Below are 12,257 nucleotides of genomic sequence, written 5' to 3' on the forward strand. Positions count from 1 at the left end.
CCCATGACATCTTTCTTACCTGAGAAAGCTTTTTTATTTGTGTCTGTGGTGTGTGTGTGTGTGTGCCACAATACTCATGTGGGGCTCAGGGGACAAATTTTGGGAGTCAGTTCTCTCCATCTGTACTGTCTAGTTTTATGTGTCAAGTTGATACAAGTTAGAGTCATCACAAAGAAAGGAGCCTCGGCTGAGGAAATGCCTCCGTGAGAGCCAGCTGTAAGGCATTTTCTCAATTAGTGATCAATGGGAGACGGCCCAGCCGATTGTGAATATTGCCATCCCTGGGCTGGTGGTCCTGGGTTCTATAAGGCAGGCTGAACAAGCCAGGAGAAGCAATCCAGTAAGCAGCTCTCCATGGCCCCTGCGTCAGCTCCTACCTCCAGGTTCCTCCCGTTTGAGTTCCTGTCCTCACTTCCTTCAATAATGAGCAGCAATGTGGAAGTGTAAACCAAATAAACCCCTTTCTCTCCAACTTGCTTTTCGTCATGGGGTTTCATTGCAGCAATAGAAACCCTAACTAAGACACCATCTATCATGTGTATTCTGGGGATCAAGTCATCTGTAGGGCCACTGTCTAAAAATGTTTAATAGACCTTAGATATAGAGGTGTATAAATAGGCTATACAAATAAAATGTTTACTAATAATTAATCACAAAGAAATTAACTTTAAAACAATACTTTGGTATACGTAACATTTTTGCCATTTATTAAAGATGAAAGCCGATGTGCATGCGAATGAGATAGGTTGTATCTGTTTATCTTCACCTAAACAAGTAAATCTTGGCTGAATATTTGGTGTAGAACCTCATGAATGCTTTTCAGAGTTGGTCAATGTTTATGTTTTCCAGCCCTCAATACTGAGAACTCCACGTCTCAGAAACATACAGTACAAGATGGCAGACGAATGTATTTTAAAAATGGTTGGAAATTCTGTCTTAATCCCAGTCAGACTCCATTGAACACCTTTTAGCAAAATTCAAGCTAGCAATTCAACCAGCGATTTTAAAAGTCCAACACAGTACAATGCAAAAATACACCAGCTGAAACGTACACACTTCAGTAGTGTGTACAGTAAACACATGGAAATTCATAACATGGGTGTGGAAGCTGAGCCAACCTGTCTCAGGCAGCGAGCATTCCCTGGTGTGAGAGAGAGATCGCTGTATCGAGATCAGGACCTAGGCTGCAGTAAGGTCACACACAGATTGTGGTTTTGCATGCAGAACACTGTTACTGTTGCCAATTGCTTTCCCCGCCTGTACAGGGTCAGGAAACCGAGTTAAGAAGCTGGGTCTTAGCTAAGGAATTTCCAGAGGCAACAGTCACAAAGTAACACCTTCCCACCTGTGAATTATGTTTTACAAAATGGTTGCCAGACTTGCGCTCTGCCAGCTCTTCCAAGAAGTCAACGTTCTGTCTCATTCCTTTGGAATGCTGGAAGGTGTGTGAAGGTCTCCAAGTCCTGGGCCACCCACAGGCCAACCCAAGGTAGAAAATCCTTCACTGAGACTCTTCTAGATGATTCCAGGTTGAGTCGACACAGGGGCTCTGGCTAATAGCACTAGCTGAGGTCCCAGCTGACCACCGACCTTGGTCACCAGCCACAGGAGCAAGGAAGTCCCCAGTCACCTATCACCTGATTACAACTATGAGAGGCTCTGAGAAGAGGTATGAAGCCGATCTCAAGAAAGCCTCAGAAACTTGGGAGACAGTAATAAAAAGCTGTTACTTTAAAAATATATGTTATTGCCGGACTGAACAGGACTGGAGTGAGCGGGGCCGGCAGAGGTCCTGAGTTCAATTCCCAGCAGCCACACACAGGATGGTTCATGGTCATCTGTACAGCTACAGTGTAATCATATACATAAACTACATAAAAATAAATCTTTAAAAAATATATGTGTTATTTTATGTTTAAATTAGCTGTGTGTACATCTGTGCACCATGTGCCCATTTGAAGATGCTAGAAGAAGGTGTCACTGGATGTCCTAGAACTCGAGATACATATGGTTATGAGTTGCCATATGGGTGCCGGAAATTGAACTCAGAACCTCTGAAAGAGCAGCCAGTGCTCTTCACCACTGAGCCATCTCTCTAGCCCTGAAGTTGTTGTTTTAAACTGTTAAGCTTCGTCTGGCTTGTGACCTAGCAACAGATAAACAAAACATGACATCTCCACATGCCACTAGCCTAACCATATATCCTTTGTCCTTCTCTGTCTTTAGAAAGGAAGTCCAGGACTCTGTGTGCTAGGGAAATGGTCTACCATTCACACACACACACACACACACACACACACAAAGGCCATCAAACTATCCTTTCTAGTCCAGCTCCTTAGCCTGTCTCCTCTCCTTGGAGCCCCCAGGCACCCATAGTGGGATTCCTGGATTTCTCACAGGTGGGAAAATAAACACATCTTCCCAGCCGTTCTGTAGAGGCGAGTGTCCATCTGTGCAGTAAACACTAAGCAAATAGTAGCTCACTCTTTAAAAATAAGACAAATGGTTGACGCATTTAAAAGCCTCTTTTAGCACACTAGAATGCTTATCTGCACACAGAAAACAATCTTGCATAACATTTGTCATTTTGAAGATGAAGGAAAGGCTGGATATGGTGGCACATGCCTTTGATCCCAGGACTCCAGATAGTCAGGGCTATGTAAAACAAACAAACAAACAAAAAAAGAGTGGAGGATGAGAAGGAAGACAGCCATTGTACTACAGAATTGTAAAGGGATTTTGGGAAGGAGGAGTCTTTTCTTCTCCTCCTTCTTCTTTTTTATTTATTTTTATTTATTTTTTATTTTTTCAAAACAGGTTTTCTCTGTGTAGCCCTGGCTGTCCTGGAACTCACTCTGTAGACCAGGCTGGCCTCGAACTCAGAAATCCGCCTGTCTCTGACTCTCAAGTGCTGGGATTAAAGCCCTGCGCCACCACTGCCTGGCTTTCTTCTTCTTGAGACAGGTCTTTTTGCATAGTTCTGACTGTCCTGAAACTCATTATGTAGACCAGATTGGTTGGCTTCAAACTCTCCAAAATATGCCACCATGCCCAGCAAAGGGGGTGGGCTCAATAAAGATATAAAAGTTATAAATTTGGGGTTTCTTGTGTGTGTAGCCAGTTGGGCAGGGAAGGTTGAGGCTTCATGCCCTTCTTGAATTTGCCAGCAGGTGGCAATCTTACTCCAGGTCCTTGCAAACTTTGGCTTCCCTTCTCTGGCAACAATCCTGAAACCCAAAGGAAACACCTGCACCAGATGAACCGCCCGGCCCCTCCCGCTCCGCGTCCCCCCTCATCCCCCCCCCCGCCCGCGAGCTGCCAAGGAGAGTAAGCTAAATGCCTGCTTTCCAGAAGCTTCGAGGCTAGCAAACTCCGTGCTTCTGGAATTTGCCTTTCCAGCGAGCTGGTTCTGCAAGAGTCATCCGGTTCTTTTTCCTCCAGAGCTGAACAAGTACGATCAAGTCAGCTCCGATAGAGCAGAAATCTGGATCTTTTTCAGTCCATTTCACCACTGTACATAAGTACATAAGCCAGATGACCCTGGAGCAGTGTGGGGAGGGGCACCCTCGACCAAAGAAAGGGGGAAATCCAGATTACAAAGCCAGAAGGAACGAAGGAGAGGGCCGGTGATTAGGACTGGCCTACCCAGAAGGGACAAGATGGAGGAGAGAAATGTCACCTGGGCAGCAAGGAACGGAGCTATCCTGCTGAGCCTGTGACCCACCCTGTGTCCTAGGTCTCCCTGGACAGAGCAGATCCGTCTCAACACTAAGTAAGTTCACAGACTACCCGGTCCCCTGCTTTGCCCCGGCCTTGGTGGAAGTACCTTCCCCCCACACCCCCACCCCTTCCCTTCCAGTCCCCCCACCCCACCCCTGCACCTCCTGCACCTCCCCGCACTCCCTCCCCCCTCCATCCCAGGCTCTCCTGTCTCCCCTCCCACAACTACTTTGAGAGTCAAGCCTCAGCCTTGCCTATTTTGGACAGAGGCTGTTCAGGGAGTGAGAGGGCCTTGCTGTGTGAGTGGCTGGGCCCAGGAAGTGGAGCTGGAGAGGAGAGGAAGTGGTCACTTAAAAAGCTATCTAGACTGTTTCCCAATGTCCTTGAGAACCCAACCCTGAGCCATTTCTGTGGACTTCTGGATCACCTCTGCCCTGGAATATTCTTTGCTCTTTATAGCATTTCCATCAGACCTGGGTCTTTGGTCTGTTCTATTTTTTTTTTTTCCACCTGGATTTCCCCTTTCTTGTCTCTAACCATCAAGCGTAGCTTTCCATTGACCACATGTGGCCTTTTCTGGCCTTTCTGCTAGATGTTGCCGTGGTCTTGATACAGCTGGAAAATCTGTGTGCTAGAAGTTTGAAAGGGGCTGGGTCTATTACCAAGGGAAAGCTAGTGGGAGTCATTGAGTTATAATTGCCCTCCTGAAAGGATTCATGCAGGCCATGGGCCGGTTAGGTGGCTTAAGTTGTTATAAAAGAACAAGCTTTGAGTTTGAGGCTAGCTTGATCTACATAGCAACTAGATATGGACAGCTGGAGCTACACATTTAGACCCTGGCTGAAAGAAAAAGAAAGAAAGAAAGAAAGAAAGAAAGAAAGAAAGAAAGAAAGGGAGGGAGGGAGGAAGGAAGGAAGGAAGAAAGCGCCTATCCTATCCTCTCTCCCTCTGTCTTTCCTCTCTTGCTGAGTGGCCTCTCTCATATATAGAGACTCCTGCCATGAGATACTGATCTCTGTGAGGCTTTTACCAGAAGCCACCCTGGTGCTGACCCAGCATAAGAAGGCTGGTAATCTCAGAGTGATGGAGGAGCCCCTAACCTTGGGATCCAGGCTGAAGCTCTGGACAGCTAAGAACCCTTCGAAGAGAACATTTGCTGCGACAGGGTCTGGCACAGAGACAAGAACCGCCTCATACAGAGAAACTACGTCAAAACAGCAGCAAATCATCCTTAAGGCCAGAGCCCGTGTGTCCTTCCGGTGTCTGTAGCCTTCCCCTTTCCTCCCAGAGTTACAGGGAGTCACAGATAAGACTAAATCTTAGTTACAGTAAAAGCGCCTTTACCTGCCCAGTGATCCTGTGACCCAGTGACCCTGTGACCTGGTGCCTAGGAACAACCCTATGATCTCATCCTAGTTCCTTAGCAACTTCAGAGGCCACCAAAAACAGTATATGTGGCTACTGTAAAGCCATCCCGGTGAGACTCTCTTTGAGAGAGTGTACCTTACCCGGTGTGTCTTTCTGTCTTCTCTGACACCCTTCCTTCTCTTAGCCTGTTTTGAAATCTGTTTAAAAACTATCTTTTTGACAAACTTCAATTCTGCCTCATACTGGCTCCTCCTGGAATTCTTTTCTGTGGCAAAACCAATAATCCAGAGTTACATGAGTAGAAGTCCCTAAAAGATGAGGGACTGCCTCAGCCTGCTCCTGGAAGTTCTGGGTTTTTTTTTTTTTTTAAGATTTATTTATTATTATACATAAGTACACTGTAGCTGTCAGAAGAGGGTGTCAGATCTCATTATGGGTGGTTGTGAGCCACCATGTGGTTTCTGGGATTTGAACTCAGGACCTTTGGAGGATTAGTCAGTGCTCTTACCTGCTGAGCCATCTTGCCAGCCCTCTGGGTTTTATCTCTTGTATTGCTACTGACAGTTCCATGTTTGTGGATATCCAGAGCTAAAAGCTAGATAAACCTCTTTTTCTTATAAAGCATCTAGACTCAGATATTTTGTTATAGCAACAGAACATGGATATAGATAGCTAACAAACTCGGTAAAGCTTGTAAATCCCTGTGAGATTCTAGGAATCTTCCTTGGGAAACACGAACACAGAGGCTGATGAATAGGGGTCAGAAATGCTGGACCCTACCCACATCTCCCCCCTGCCTTGATTTGTCCCAGCAAAGATTATCACAGTAGAATAGTGCCAGAGCCAAGAACAGTGTGTGTGTGTGTGTGTGTGTGTGTTTGCATAAGTGCATGAGTATGTGTGCCTATGTGTGGTACATGTGTGAATATGTGTATGTGTACAGTGCACATGCATGTACATGTGCATGTATGTGAGCATTCATGTGGAGGCCAGAGGTCAGTGTTAGGTGTTTTCCTCTATCAGTTTCCACATTACTTTTTGGGAAGTGGCCTCCCACTGAACCTGAAGCTCACCCAGCTTCAGGTTCCTGCAGCTAGACAGATTGCAGTAAGCTCTGAGGAAGCACCGTCTCTGACTTCCCCTCCCCAGTTGTGGGGTTTCCAGTGCACACATTCCACTTTCACATGGGGTCTAGAGATCCAAATTCAGGTCCTTGTCTTTGTGTGACAAGCACCCAATCCCCCGAGTCATTTCCCCAGCCACTAGAACCTTAAACATCACCTACATGTGTCAGTTGACCTATTCATGTTCCCAGGGGCCCATGGTGGCTTACCATGGATGCTACACAATAAACATTACATGTGTCCAAGAGCATCTGGTTCTTTGCATGAGTAATCCCAGCACTTTGGAGGTGAAGGCAAGAGGATCAAGAGTTCAGGACCAACCATAGCTTGTGCGTGTCACAGCTTGTGTGTGTCATAGCTTGTGTGTGTCACAGCTCAGAATGTATTACAGCTTGTGTGTGTGTGTGTGTGTGTGTGTGTGTGTGTGTGGAGAGAGAGAGAGAGAGAGAGAGAGAGAGAGAGAGAGAGAGAGAGAGAGAGAAGGTGGGTCTGTTGGGGAACACCTTGAAGAAATAACTCCTCTATTTCTGCCATATGGATTCCAGGGTTGAAACTCAAGTCCCAAGCCCTGGTGGCAAGCCCTTCTATATTTTGAGCCATCTTGTTGGCTCAAAAACATAATTTTAAAAGTTACCATTTTATTCATACCAACACAGTCATATCTAAAGAAGAATGGAGAAGTCAAACAAACTTTTTATAAAAAAACATGTCTTTAAGGCCATGGGAAGTTGGTGGGGCCCCCTGGGGAGCACAGTCACTCCTCTCTACTTCCAGGCCTGCCTTGCTGGAGACTTTGAGAATTAAACTCAGGACCTCTGCTTGCTCCAGCCCGGCTTGCTCCAGCGTCATACACTGTAGCTGTCTTCAGACATATCAGAAGAGGGCTCCGATCTCATTACGGGTGGTTGTGAGCCACCATGTGGTTGCTGGGATTTGAACTCAGGACCTTCGGAAGAGCAGTCAGCGCTCTTACCCGCTGAGCCATCTCAGCCAGCCCCCCCCCCCCCTTATCAGTGTCGTTAATGATTGATGACAGAGCTGAGATGCAAACTGCCAGGTTGAAGTTGGAGGTTTGGTTTTTGCTTTGGTTGTTTCCTTCCTTCCTTCCTTCCTTCCTTTCTTTGTTTTTTTCTTTCTTCCTTCACGTCCTTCATTTACTATTTTTTTCTATTGGTTTGTTTATTTATTGTTGTTGGGCTTTCATGTAGCCCAGGCTGGCCTTGCATAGCCAAGGATAGCCTTGAACTTCTGATACTCCATGTTAGAGTAAACCTTGAGCAAACACTGCCAGACCCTGACCCAGACCCTCTGTTGAAACTCCAGCCCTTCCCTGTCACTGCCATGGCTTAACTCAGCCACCCACCATCACCCACATCCTGGTAGCCAGAGGGAGGCAGTTGCTAAAGATAAAACAGCCTTGTTTGGACAAACATTCCTAGGAGGGAGAACCTAGGGACTGGCACTTAGCTTTCTGAAGCTGCACTAACTTCCCATTCTCCGAACACCCTGTATAAACTCGAGGTATCCCTTCTATCCCTTCCCTGTCGGCAGACACACCTTTCCCACTGTGCCTGCCCCTGGCTGTTTGACATAAGCAGCCGTGTGTGCTGAGGTCAGACTGGTTTCTTTTCTGCTCCCTCTCTCAGCTGCCTCAGAAATATAACAAACACTGCTCGCTTCCACCTCCTGAATGCTCAGATCATAGGCATGCGGCGCAGTGCATGCCTGGGTTTATACAATGCTGGGGATGGGGGGGGGGGGCTTCCTATGTGTTAAGTCAGCACCTTACCAACCGAGCTACATCCTCAGCCCTAAGTGGGGGAGGGAACTGTGAAATTAAGGTGGATCAGGTGTTCTCACAGGCTTTTATTTTTTTGTTGTTTGGGGTCCCTTTCAGCTCTAAAGTGACTCTGTTGTCCCCTTAGAAGCATGAAAATTGCCTCTTGTCTGGTGGGGTACAGTTCAAACCTAGCAGTAGAGCCTGGCTTGCAGAATCATTGTGCCCCTAGATTTGTGTCTTTATTACTACAGAATCCTCACACTGGATGAGTCACACATTTGGGCATCTCTGGGAATGGAGGAGGAACCTTAAATGGCTCTGTAGTGAAGGGACGATTATCCTAGTTTAAGAGGTGTTACCTGGTGAGCTTTCCTTTTTTGGGGAAAGGGTGTGGCTGGAACAGCCTATGTAGACTAGGCTAGCCTTGAGCTCACGGAGATCTGCCTGTCCCTGACTCCTGGGTACTGAAAGTAAAGACCCGGACTGGACCTTACCTTTCCTGATCTTCTCACTCTTTTTCTTCTCCTGGTGGCTTCATGCTTCTCAGGTCTCTTCTAAAGCATCAGGAAGATGAGGACCTGGTGTATGTCATGATCTGCCCTGCCCCCAATCTTCCTCTGACCACATCATGGCTGTTATCCCAGATCTTTGATAATTCCTCAGTTTCCTTTGCAGGCTCTCAGTCACTCTCAAGTGGCAGTGTCCCTTGTGCTTCTGGGTCTGCTCTTCCCAAATTTTCTCCAGACTGACAACCCCGCATCTCTACCTTCAGCCCCACCCACCCCCCTCAGTCCCTCTTCGGCTCTGTGTAGAAATGCCCGCTAGATGTCCCCAGGCACTTCAGTCCAATGAAACTGAGGTCATCTTCTATCCTTGCCCCTCACCTGTGTGTGGCAAGCCTCCTCCGTAGCACCTGGCAGAGAGACGGACTGGCTGGCTACCATCTCTGATCACGTCATCCGTAGGTGTGGGTATGGCTGCCTGGATAGAGCCAGTCTGGGCACAGTTAAATAGGACCAGTATCGCGTCAAGGACCAGTCCCTCCACTCTAAGGAAATGTAGGCATAGGTGTCCCCCCAAGTATTGACGATGCTTCCTGGACTGTGATTTCCACATGAAACTCACACTTGTTTGCCGGGCTTGTACGCCAACGTTACCTTTGATTCAACTCATTCTCATGGCTTTCCTTATCTGTCAGTGGGCTTCTAGGTCCAAGCCCTCACAGAGGTCAGTATGCAAGGAAATCAATATAACCAAATGTGTGAGAAAACAGGAGAAAAGGAAGGGCCTCTCTGGCTTCTCTTATGCCCATCTAACTGCCTACCCAGTTGTGTTCCTAAGCTGTGTATGCAGATGCAGCCTTTATATGGATAAGCGTGGTGACCATCCCTGTGCGTTTGGATGACACACAGAGCATCATTCTGTTGCTGAAGTGCTTTTAAGATACACTGAGAGCTGGGCGGTGGTGGCCCATGCCTTTAATCCCAGCACTTGGGAGGCAGAGGCAGGCGGATTTCTGAGTTTGAGGCCAGCCTGGTCTACAGAGTGAGTTCCAGGACAGCCAGGGCTACACAGAGAAACCCTGTCTGGAAAAACCAAAAAAAAAAAAAAAAGATACACTGAAAACCCGGTGTGTAAAGATACCTTTAATCCCAGTCCTTGGGAAGAAGAGGCAGGTGGATCTCTGTGAATTTGGGGCCAGCCTGGTCTACAAATTGAATTCCAGGACAGCCAGGGCTGTTATATAGAGAAACCCTGTTCCCCAAAAAAGAAAAAAAACAAAAACAAAAAAACAAAACAAACAAACAAAGATCCACCACGGAGAGAAACACAAGTTCGGCAGCCATTTCTACTTTTCTTCCCCTGGCTCATCCTAAGAACATTTTTTTGCAGAGCAGATTGGTATGCCCCACAGGGAGATCTATCAGCAGAGCCACCAAGGACAAACCCAGACCAAAGAAGGAAATGCAGGCATTTGCTCTGCTCTCTTGTAGGCTTGGGCAGAATTCCACAGCTTGTCTCTTCCGGATATTGAGTTCTGAAGTTTCAGGGGAACCCCGGCCGTAGGAGTGACATCTCTGGGCCTCGAGCCCATGGTCTCTAACGCTAACTGTAGTTCCTCAACTTAACAGACCTGTCCAAGTATAAGAAAAACCAAGAATCCTCCTGGTTTCCCCTCTTAGTCTTGAATACGTCAGATAGGGATAGCTGTGCCTTCTGCAAATGGTGGGTGGGTGCTTACGGACATCCCCGGTTTGGAGAGTGTCCTAGTTTGGGTTTTTATTGTTGTTGTTGTTGCTATGATAAACATCATGATCAAAAGCAACTTGCGGAGGAAAAGGTCTATTTAGCTTCTACTCCCAGGGAACATTCTATCATAGAGGGAAGGCAGGACAGGAACTTGAGCAAAAACCAAGGAAAAATGCTGCTTGATGGTGGGCTCATGCTCAGCTTAATTAATTAATTAATTAAGTAAGTAATGTTTTCTTTCTTTTTTTTTTAATTTATTTATTATTATACATAAGTACACTGTAGCTGTCTTCAGACACCCAGAAGAATGTGTCAGATCTCATTACAGATGGTTGTGAGCCACCATGTGGTTGCTGGGATTTGAACTCAGGACCTTTGGAAGAACAGCCGGTGCTCTTACCCGCTGAGCCATCTTACCAGCCCGTAAGTAATGTTTTCAAGATAGGGTTTCTTTTTGTAGCTCTGGCTGTCCTGGAACTTACTCTAGACCAGGCTGGCCCTCAACTCAGAGACCCACCTGCTCCTGCTGGGATTAAAGGCGTGCACCACCATGCCTGGTTCAGCTATCTTTTTAAATACAGCTAGGCCATCCTAACCAATCAACAGTTAGCAAGGAAGAAAACTCCATGGACATGCTCACAGACCAGTCTGATGGAAGGGATTCTTGAGCTGGGTTCCCTCACCCCAGGTAACTCTAGGTTGTTGACAACCAAAATTAGCCAGGACAGTAGGTCTCTCTTGAATGATGCGTTGGGCTAAAGAGGTAGATGTGACTTATGAGAGAAAGAGGGAAAAAAAGAGAGCCCAGATAAATGTCTCATCTTCTGAATCATGAGACTCCTGGAAGAGAGTAAATTCAACAACCCAGCTCCCACCCCTGACTTGTCTCTCTTTATTTATAAAGCTGGGGAATGAAGCCAGAGCCGTATACACACTAGGCATGTGTTCTACCACTGAGCTATATCCATGGCTTACTTTTTACTTTGAATTTGAATTGTATTCTCTCTCTCTCTCTCTCTCTCTCTCTCTCTCTCTCTCTTTCTCTCTCGTGTTTGTAGTTGGGGATAGGTAGGCATTCGTGAGCCAGCTGTGTGAGTGGAGGCCAGAGGACAACTTTTGGGAGTTCGCTCATTCCTTGTCCTGTGGGTTTTGCGCAGCAAGCTCCTTACTTGCTGAGCCAATTCACTGGCCCTTTTGGTTTTGAGTCAAGGCCTCACAAACTTACACAGACCGGCCTTTCGCTAACTCTGTAAGTCAGGCAGGTCTCCAGTTTGTGTTCTTGTCTCAGTGTCCAGAAGAGCTGGGATTACAAGTCTAGCGACACAGAATCAAATCCCAGGGCTTTAAATGAAGACCACGAGGGTCTGAGCCCTGACATAGGATGAAAGATAGAGCAAGCTGTACCTAGAGACACTTTTGAGATAGCAGGAGGCAACTGCCTAACAAATGTGACTGTTCCCCCAATGACACAACAGGCATTTCCTCTGCGAAAACTGTAGATGGCAGGAAAGGTGTAAACAGGCGAATGTGATGTCATGCTGACATCTGAGGGTGGCTTAGTTCCCAACACTGCCTGCACTGGGTGAGGATAATGGAATTCAGCCTTCACTGATGAAGGCTCAAGTCCCTCTGATCTCAGAAATAGTAAATAATAATGATGCTGGTAGCTGGCCCTTTTAATCTTAGTGCTTAGAAAGCAGAGGCAGGAAAATCTCTGAGTTCAAGGCCATCCTGGTCTACATAATGAGTTCCAGGCCAGCCGGGCTACACAGTGAGCCTCTATGTCAAACAAAACAACTTTACAAAACATCAACAAATGACAATGATCATCTTATAAAATAGAAGAGGGACTCCTTTTGAGGCTCTAACACCCCGACCCATACTCCCTGTTACTGGGAACATAGTTTTCCTTGCAGATTCTTCATTTAGTTAGGTCCCAAGGAAAGCGCCATAGCGCTTCTTGCTTGGAGCTGTTTATAACCCTAGTGAAAATGGACCCTCCCTTTTAAGTCTTT

This window comes from Mastomys coucha, unplaced genomic scaffold, assembly GCF_008632895.1.
Source record: "Mastomys coucha isolate ucsf_1 unplaced genomic scaffold, UCSF_Mcou_1 pScaffold1, whole genome shotgun sequence".
Taxonomy (NCBI): domain Eukaryota; kingdom Metazoa; phylum Chordata; class Mammalia; order Rodentia; family Muridae; genus Mastomys; species Mastomys coucha.